This window comes from Charadrius vociferus, unplaced genomic scaffold (assembly GCF_000708025.1).
Source record: "Charadrius vociferus isolate BGI_N301 unplaced genomic scaffold, ASM70802v2 scaffold129, whole genome shotgun sequence".
Taxonomy (NCBI): Eukaryota; Metazoa; Chordata; class Aves; order Charadriiformes; family Charadriidae; genus Charadrius; species Charadrius vociferus.
Window position 1 is genome coordinate 56,669 of NW_009661374.1, and position 10,341 is coordinate 67,009.

Sequence of the window (10,341 nt, forward strand, 5' to 3'; positions counted from 1 at the left end):
GTTTTCAGAAATATGTGTATCAAGGGAGAGCTTGTATCTAGAACAACAAAAAAAGTAAATCACAAGACTTTAATAAACAAGACTTTATAGAATCATAGGATCATCAGATGATTTGGATTGGAAGGGACCTTCAGGGCTCATCTAATCCAACCCTGCTGCCATAGGCAGACATCTTTCACTACACCAGGTTGCTCAAAGTACCATCCAGCCTGACCTTGAACACTTCCAATGATGGGGCATCCAGAACTTCTCTGTGCAGCCTGTTCCAGTGTCTCACCACCCTCATCATAAAGAATTTCTTCCTTACATCCAGTCTAAATAATTCAGTTGTCTTAAAATCTAATGTGAGAAGCCTCCTTCTAAAAATTAAACATTCACAGGTATACTAAATTCTAAAGTCTAATAAAGGTGTGCTATATATGTATGTTATGCATTCTATGTAAACATTTGAGTGGAAAGGGTTGTAAAGTACAAAGTACTTTCAGAAATGTGTGATGGACCCCTTGGTGGTCCCTACAGTTTCAATTCTGGTACTTTGGTGTGCCAGGTACTTTTCCTTGGGTGACTGTAGAACTGTAAACTGGACCAATGAGAGCAAGAAGTAGCAGGTGCACAGCTCCTTTTTTGACTGTGAATTTCTTGCTACAGTAAAATTACTGTAGAATATATGACTATTTAATAGAATAAGAGAAAGTATAATCTACATGTGTTCCTTTCGATTTTCAGTGCTTCATTTGGGTTACTTCTCTATCTCGAGCTTGTAAACCCACGAAAATAATTATAGCCTTTAATAGTTCTATTATTTTTCTCCTACCCTCTCTCTCTAATATGTTTCTTATGCCAATATTTAATTTTTGTTTTAGGTATACCTGCTTTAAAAAGTGCAATTTAATACTTGGAGTGAGTACAGCACGTATGCTATTCTTCCTTGGAGAGTTGAATTTGACATTTTTTGTTTGTTTGTTTTAAACACTTACATCACTAATAATTGCTTTGGCTTTTCTTCATAATCCTATTCTCTACAAACAGGAGGGAATTGTTAAAAAAGGCAGATGTTTCTCATGAGATAAAGAGATGATAAAGGAATAAACCAAACTGAGAGTTAACTTTACACTCTCTGCTGGTAGATTGGCAGTTAGGAGTGACGGAATTCTGTTGTAGGCATTTCCTGTAGTGTGTTGCCCTCTTAGCAATATTACTTTCACTGCCACAGTAAATATCTCTACGGATGTTAATAGATCACCAGAGGTGATCTGAGTTTTCACTAGGATCACCAGTCATTGAAACAAGTTTCTAATGCCTCAGTGACTCCCTTTCACCTGACTGAGCAAAAATTCTCACAGGAAATCCATATTTAGGTATTATTATTATTATTATTATTATTATTACTACTACTACTACTACTACTACTACTAATAGGAATAAAGCCCCAAACAGTTTCACCTCAAAGAAATCTGAGAAAGAACTTTTTTTAATGAAGCATTAAAATACATTCTCACTGAGGAATTATTTTCTTCTCACTGGGGATATTTTAGGTGAAATAAAAGCATGCAGTATTAAAAATACTTGGAAAAGCATACTGAAGTATTTTAATCATCTTGGGGAAGAAGAAGTTATCTCTAATTAAAATACCAACAGAAAAGAATCCCTGTAATTTTGTCCGTCCTGAAACTGAAAACACAGCATATCATTTATAAATGTTTATTATACTGAAAGCAAATTCTGTTTTATGACCATATTGAGATTACATAATTTTTGGTGGAAGTTCAGGCAGAGAATTGCCGTTGCCTGTAGTGGTAAAAGCATTGACTAGTGTGTATTTTGTCGCTATATATATTCACAGCCTGAATTTTGCATGAACTGAACTTTCTTTGCCCTACAGCAAGTTTTAGATTTTATGAACCATTGTACTTCTGGCAATACATAAACATGCTTCTGAGTTCTAACAAAAACATAGAGAATTGCTGTATTTCTTATGTTCTGCTTAGACCATTATGAGTTGGCACTGAAGTAATATGGTGGATATACTGGTTTTGCTGCCAGTGGTGTGAACCTGGCTGCTTGATTGATTTTACTTTCATTCTGTTGTTTCAATAATATAAGTAGTACCTTGAGCACTAGAAGTAAGGAAGCCTGGTTTCCTATGGATTTGTGTCTCTTAAGTGGTGTGTGAGGCCGTAACTGTTGTCACTGAATTTTTTTAATACAGTTAGGTCATCTCTCCTGTGTGAATTCTCAGGAAGTCAAGACTGGTGAGGCAGCCGTTTCCTCAGTGAGATATTCAGCCAGGCTTCTCTTCTTTGCCTCCTTTCATCTAGGACTTTCATTTTTGTGAAACCTCTATCATAGTGTCATATCTGGAAAAGAGCGGAGCCCTCTTTTCTAACACGTTCCGCTCCACTGCTGTTGCACTTTCTCTCTTCAGCCTGCCTCCTGATAGCTGATCGCATAACACCTGACTAAGATTATTCATCTATATTTCCTCCTTTTTATTCTTTTTTTGTGTGTTTTGAAAAGTTATGCCAGCTATTTTTAATGTTATATATAAACCCATTAAAACTTACTTTACCACTCTCTACATTGGTGGCTACTTTTGAACATTGTTACTATGGTATGTTAAAAGAGAGAAGTGGGATAGAAGTGCCGAGAAAGAGAGATTGATTACTTAGATGTTGAATGTTTACATGGTAAAACTGTCTCTCAGCCAGCCCCCCAAAAACCAAACAAAACCAACCAAGCCAGTAAAAAAAAATTAAAAAAATAAATAAATAATCTAAAGACTTATCAGAATATATGCACGTTATCATTGGCTCAATTATGAATTTGTGCTAGTGTTTTCAATATTCCTCCAAGTACAAAGACAAGTTCTAGTCTCTCCTGACTAGAAAATATCCCTTTTATAGTATTGTGTATTTCCTAAGAGCTACCACATGTTTAGTGTTAGTATTGTTTTATGTGTTCACTCACAGTCTTGTAAATTATCCTAATACCCACTCAGAGATGGTATGTATAACTATCATACTTACTTACTATAGTTTCAGTCCTTGGCAAATTTGCTCTAACGGATAGTAATGGTGCTGTAATTGTTTATCTATGATACAAATATTGAGGAATAATTAGTTTCTTACAGGCTATTAACCACTAGTGAAATGTATTTAAAATTTCAGAACATTCATAATCATAGAAGAAATAACAGTTAAATACCATTTCTGTACATAAAATAAATTCTGTACCTTCTGTTACTGTTTATTGCTTAATTTATGATATTCTATATAGCAGTTAGTGGTTAGAAGGGCCACGTCTCACTTTAAAATTTAGGGTTTGTTTGTTAATGAAAATACCACCCACCCACCCGTCCCCTCAAGACCCAAACATCCAAAAATTAATTAGCATGATTTTCTATTTGATTTATTTGACTTACTGTTTAATCCTCACTGGTTATGAAACTGTTTTCTTCAGTATTCATAACATGTGCCATCCAGCTCTGTTGCTTGCTGTGAACTTGTAACCCCCTTCAGCATGTGATTGATGAATATGAAATTGAATCACAGAGCACAAGAAAGGTGGTATAAACATGACTAAAGGTGCACCTTCAAAAATATATCTGCAACTGGTGTTTTCAGAATACTTTGACGTTGAATAGAAAGACAGACTTCGAATAGGACTGGACTGCTTTCCAGCATGCCATGATTCAAAGAAACCTGACTTTGCAGGATCAGATTTGTTGTGTTCAGAGAGGAACAGTGTATATGTATAACCTCACAATCATTTGATCACTAAACTAATGACTTAGCCTGTCCTAAAGAACCTGGCAATGGCTGAAACCAGAGAGGAGAGGAGTAAAAGTTGGCAAATTGACAAAATAATGCCAATTGGAAGCATACTCTTTTTAAGACTCAAAATGTGTGTTAACAAAAATTTGAAATCCAATGGTGATTTATTTTTAGTAGTTCATTTATATATTAAATGTATATTAGAATTTGGGTTCAGTTTTGTAAGATTAAGTTGTATGTGTGTTTTCAGTTTTCACCCTATATTTCTGAGGAACATACTTAAAAAAGTCAGAATTGATATTTGACAGACAAACTTGAGCAAACAAACTTAAAGAATAGAGGATTTCCAGAGTGTAATAATAAAATATTGAGACCTGACAAAACTGGAACTGCATGTTCTCGTTTTTAAGATTTTTTTTTTTTTTTTTCTGAAATCAGTTCTGTATAATAACTCTGGTTATCATATACTAGAATGTGGCTTATGGCTACGTATAAGGTCCGGGACATCTACTTGGTTCTTTAGGCACAATTCTGCTGATGTCAACAGCCCCTGAATGTTTGATCTTTTCTTTGTAGACGTTTATAAAACTCCCTGTGATTGTATTTCATTTCTGCTATAGGCTGCAAAACTGAACCACTAGTTAATTTATGGGTTTTCAAAAGATTTTTTAGAATTATTTTTACTACAGCCATAAATAAAATATTATTTAAACATAATTTTATCTGGGACAGATGGGAAACAAGAAGGAAAGGGTAATTGGCTAGTGCTTTTATGACAGTACAGATAGATTTTAGTGTAGAATATTTATTACTCATATGTGGAATTTTCATTTGTTTTATTCATTAAAAACATTAGAAATTACTAACAGAATTCTACTATCCCCTATAGTCACAATCCCCCTTAAGACAGTGCACAAAACTGTTATTCATAACTATGAATAGTTATGTCTAAATGTAAAGTGGATATCTAACAGAATCATAGAATGGTTTTGGTTTTTTGTTTTTTTTTTGACTGATAGCTTTTGTTCATGAATTAAGCTTTGAAAAATTAAATAGATAGCTGAAGCTATGCACCTGGCAGTATCCTTTTCAAAAGCATAAAAGTTTAATTTCATGCATTCCTATGGAATATCTTTGGATCTAGTCTAAAACATTTTCTGCCTTGTCAGCAAAGGATATTACAACCGCCTCTTTTGGACCAGAGTTCTGTATGAGTAAATGATTTACCATTTTCAATGCATTATTAGCTAGCTACCTGGTAGAGATGTAAATACATTTATAATGCTAAATACTCTTCAGAGAACAGCAAAAATTCTGTTCTTATGTCTAACAATGTAAAGATAAATAATTGCACTAGTACACAACCAGGAAAGTTTATCCAATAATTTAAGCACAGTTAAGACTAGAGTTAAATCTTGTGTGTCTGGCAGATATACAAAGAAAAAATTCAGTGTTTGCTGGGGTTGTTCTATTAACAACTTCAGTAAAAGAAAAAAAAAGTAAGAATGTTAAAAAAATATTTTTGGAGCAATATTTTTCCATCTGATATATAAAAAATATATTTAATTAATGTTAGGAAAGTGGAAAGATCTTCACAGACAAAACTGCAATTGAATATTGGCATTTTAATTTTTCTCCTGTGTCCTGTTCTGATTAGGACTAATGAATACTTGGGGCGGGGGGCGGAGAGAAAGTACACACTCTCTCTTTAGCTTTTAATTTTTTGAGGATATTGTTTTTCTTATTCTGATTTGGTCAAAAGTAACTATTTCACTTTAAGCCATTACAAGAAAAGAATTTCTTTACTAATTACAGCACATTTCTACTCCATGGACAGATTCAAGAAATAACGGTTGTATGCTGAATAACCCCTTATGAAAACAATGTCCAAAGAAGACATCCAATCCTCATTAAATATAGTTCTGCTTGGCTGCACTCACTTTTAATAGGAAATGAAGAAAAACTGTGCGAAATACACTGTTGGTCACTTTGTAGCAGTATGTCAGTGATATTCCAGCAGTTAATGAAAGTCGATGAAAAGGGATAGCTTCTCTAAGTGATGCTTTATATTTTATGCTTTAAAAAGAACTAGCTACATCATATCGTCATGAATTGATTGGAGCTGTGTTTTGATAATAAACATGTGATTCATATGAGCATACGAATAAGGAATGAAGTATGACAGCATAGAGTGTAAACATCCGTAATTGCTTGTGTAGACAGCAGGAGAATCACAAGTGGTTCATGGTGATGACTGAAGCACCTTTAAAGGAAGACAAGATTTTTAACTGATGAAAATTAATAAGCACCAAAGGTAATAAAAAATCAATATACAGAAATTATTGTGGCATTTTTTAACAGTAAATTTAAGGAGAACATATAATTATGCACACATTCAGTATTGTTAGTGTTTTATGCCTAGCATGGTGTTTTACATTTGGCATTTTTAAGCCCAGTCAGCTTTTGACCTGGAAAGCTGTAGATTTCCTCCTCATACTTTCTTCCCTCAACTGAAGGAAGGAAAATGTGAAACTGCCGGACCTGTAAAATATTAATAGTTCTGTCCAGAATCTTCTAATACTGAATGCTTTTTCTCTTATGTTGCTTTAGCTTTTATTCGTGTTCACCTACACTGAAGAGAGTTGTTCTCAGACAAGAGTAGAATGACTGTATCTCAACTGTTCTTAGGTAGCACTTGGAAACCCAACTTTGGTATTGTGTTTTTAGGAGGCTGAGGTTTTTCAACCACACCTAGAGGTCTAGTAATTTTTTTACCCACTGTGTTATACTCCACCAGGCCTCCCATCTGCTAGTCAAAGGATGACATGAGTTTTCTCTATATCCTGGGTAAATGGAAGCAAAATTGTCAAACGGAATGAGTTGTTTGTCTCTTTACAAAAGAGTTGCTGAGGCCCTTCTGAGGAGGAGAGATTTCCAGGCTTTAGATGCTTGTGTTATGGAGGTTCCACACTTTCTAAGACATTTAACTCTTAAAAAAGAGTAGGATTTCTTTTTCTCCTGAGCAGTTGCTACTGGCTAGCTGAACTGGAGTGCTGGTTAAGATGAATTGTGTTCTGAGATGTCTCTGTTTCTGTGCATTGCATACAGAGTTGCACAATGCATGTGGATTCCATTCGGAGATCTGAGTGCCTAAAGGTTCAGTGTAACTATGCTGAGTATTAGAATAAATATCTTTCCCCACAGTTTCTAAAATTTTAGAAATTCAGCATTATTGCTTGGCTGACCTTGAGAGAAGTATTTAAGAGGATCCAATGAATTAGTCAAGTGGGATGTCTAGATAATTGAATCTATTCAATTCAAGAAGTGTAAAATCTCAATTTCAACTTCATCTAGGAACTGATGAAAATAAAAATTGAGGAAAGCAATTAAATTAAAGAAATCTTACCTAATAATTCAAAGATGATAGCCTGTGTATAAGCTTGGAAGAATTCTTACTTATGTCTTCACGATGCTCTCACTTTGTCAGCATCATTAATGAATTTTATTAAAAAAATCAGTGAGAATTCACAGACCAGAGCAGCTGAGGTGGCTGCTTGTTACAGAAGAAATTATAATATAGTAAAATCCCAGTGAATTTTCAGTATACATTCAGAATATATAGCAGACAGAACTCGAATCCTCACAGTGAATTGCAAAGTTGAGCATCACTGAATGAAAGATAAAATCTGAAGGTAATGAAATTCTATTTTTCTTTGTTTATTATTTGGCCAGGTGAGAGAAGTGATCTGCCTTAGAATGTTGCTATGCTTTCTGCACTGATTTTGAATAGATAAAGTTCAATTCCTTTTTTCTTTTATTCCTATGAGTGAATGGAAACATTTTGATATATGAAATATTCAGATATGTTAAGTTTGTAAGGAAAGAGACAGTAATAGTTACATCTAAAAAGTATCTAGGATCTCTGTTCAAGTTCTAGAGGAAAAAGATTGCAAATAGATTCTATAAAGTGAATGCGAGTAGAGAAGTTACAGCATGTACTAAACCCTCTAGAATAACATCTCTGTTGTCTCCCGTCTCTTCAACTTGCTCTCACATCAGCTTGCAACTTTCTGAACACCAAGCCTGTATGACTAGATATTTGCAAGGTCTAAGAGGCAGTTTCCTTGGAGATTAGTCCTCAGGTGGGCAGTTAGTGACCTTGGTTTGTGATGTTTAATGGAATTGGAATGCACTTGAAAAATGGTTCTCTTTTTTGACAACCCTTTATTAGCAGCCAGCAATTAAATGTATTAAGAGCCCTTGTTGTTCACACTCTTTCAGCCACAGAACACTAAGGGATGTATATGTTATAATTACAATTATCCATTCTCCTCATTGTCCTGCTGAGGAATGCAACTGTAATTCTGGCAGCCAGACTACATAGTTGGCTTGCTGTCCTTGGACTGCAGATGTCTAATTGCAGGCAACCATTTCATTTCAAATGGCTCATTAAAGCAGAAGCCATTTAGCATTGCTAACATGGATCTGCATCCATGATTATGCATTTAATTAGAAAAGTGCAAGCTTTTTTCCTTTGTAATCTGGATTTACAAAATTTCTCCTATGTAATCTGTTCTAGAAGAACTTGAGTGGTTTAATTTATTATCTTTTTTGCAGTGCTCAATATCTGTGTTATTCATCTATGAACTTGATAAGCTAGATATAACCACATTGTATGCATTTGTGTTCTACAAGCCTTGCATGTTTATCTACCTTATCTAGTTTGAATTTTCCTTAAACTCAAAATCATTTGTTCTGCCACTTTATTTGTACCTATAGCTAAAACAAGTTTAGGTATACAAGCATCTCCTTTGACTTCACCCAGAGAAGCTATTAGTAAAGTAGTAAGATCAGCTTAACCTTTCTGACCCTTTCTCATTTTTTTTTAATCATTATAGGTAAGAAAGTTTTCTGGTATAAACAGGAAAGATAATCTCCTTGAGGCCTTTCTTTTTTTTCTTGAGCTCTGTAACTTATTTATTGTCCGTGCGTGTGTGCGTTGACATCACACTGTTTGCTTAGCATACCTGGGATCCATTTAAATTACATTATTGATTGAGTTCCTTCCTTCTCTCTGTTATACATATGACTCTTTACTTTCCTAAACCTCAGCGGTTAACTGTTTTTGTAGTGTTTAAATTAGTAACTGTAATCTGGGGAGTTTGTTTTTTCCATCGCAAAATATGAACTGCCAAATTTTTATATTTGGACAGACAAACACATTTGCACTGCAAGCAGAGATAACGGGCTCTTATTCTCTTCCCCCCTGCCCTCCTGCCCCCGGGCACCCTTGAGAAAAGTTTTTTCTCTTGCACTTTACCTTTGTGCAATTTACTCAATCAGTTGTTCCAAAGTTCTCTGGCACCTGTGAATCTGTACAGTACCCCTTTCCTGAGACAGTTACTTGTCACATTTAGGTTTCTATGTGATCCCAGTGGCAAGCTCCTTCTAGACAAGTGCCAGGGAGATACTAAAGTAAACATGTGAACATGTGAAAGAATGTCAAATGAAACAAGACCCTATACAGGTGCTTATTTCCAAATATTATTAAAATTTCTCAGTAGAATACTGTGAAGTGCTGTGAATTACGGGACAGGACTGGGACAATTTGAACTGCTGGCTGCAGAATAGGGGAGATCAGGACAGTAAAATACTTTTAGGAAATGTGAAAAAGCTTCTTGCTGTCATGCTTTGTGTAAGTGCAAGGAATATGAACGAGTTTACTGCTGATGAGGCATTCAATGTACATGCTAAGGCTGTGAAATACTACCTTCTGCCTAACTCCTATTAAAAATGAAAGTGATTATAAGCAAAGGTAGAATGTCTCAATGGGCTTTGCATCTTCATTTTTAGAAATCTAATTAGCTTCTACTTTTCTTAAGATATGTTCTGCATCTTCTTTTTGCTTTGCATAGTCTTGAAGTAAATAGGAAAACACAAATTTTTTGAGGCAAAAAATGTTTAGCTTCTACTGCTTGAATTACAGTAATAAGCACAAGTGTGGTTTCTGTTCTGCCTGGTCTATTATAATTAACTTAAATATTTTATTTATTCTCGAAGTACTTTAGATAAATGCTAAATGGGACATCTCCTGTTCCTTTTCCCACCTCACACAGGAGAGAGTGGATGGGATTAAGAAAGCTAGTACTGTGTTCAGCTGCTGCTTGTCTGCATTAGTATTCTTTGGAGTATGGTTTGATCTCTTGTTTTTCATCTCTACATCTGAAATCACCCTTGAAAAGAAGCAACGTGTTTTTTCAACCCTTTTAGAAATGGAGGACCTGCTGCAGTTTATCTGTAGAGCAAATTCCTTAAGAGAGGCAGAAATACATATTTGTGGATCACCACAGCTGTGAACCATCCTGTCTAACTTTTAAAATGAGTACAGCATTAGCCAATGAAACAGTTTGCTTCCTTGGAGTTAACTTGTGTGGTTTAGAGTTTATTATAATTATATCATAGAATCATAGAATGGTTTAGGTTGGAAAGGACCTTGAAGATTACCGAGTTCCAACCCCCCTGCCATAGGCAGGGACACCTCCCACTAGACCAGGTTGCCCAAGGCCAC

At 35.0% G+C, this 10,341-nt stretch overlaps 1 protein-coding gene across 1 annotated transcript in view; it reads left to right on the forward strand.

The window, feature by feature from the left end:
* The window catches only part of GRIK2 (glutamate receptor, ionotropic, kainate 2), a gene marked incomplete at its 5' end in the record, with an annotated part of 284,674 nt that overhangs the window by 52,896 nt on the left and 221,437 nt on the right, over positions 1–10,341 (forward strand). The gene's annotated exons all lie outside the window — the stretch shown is intronic.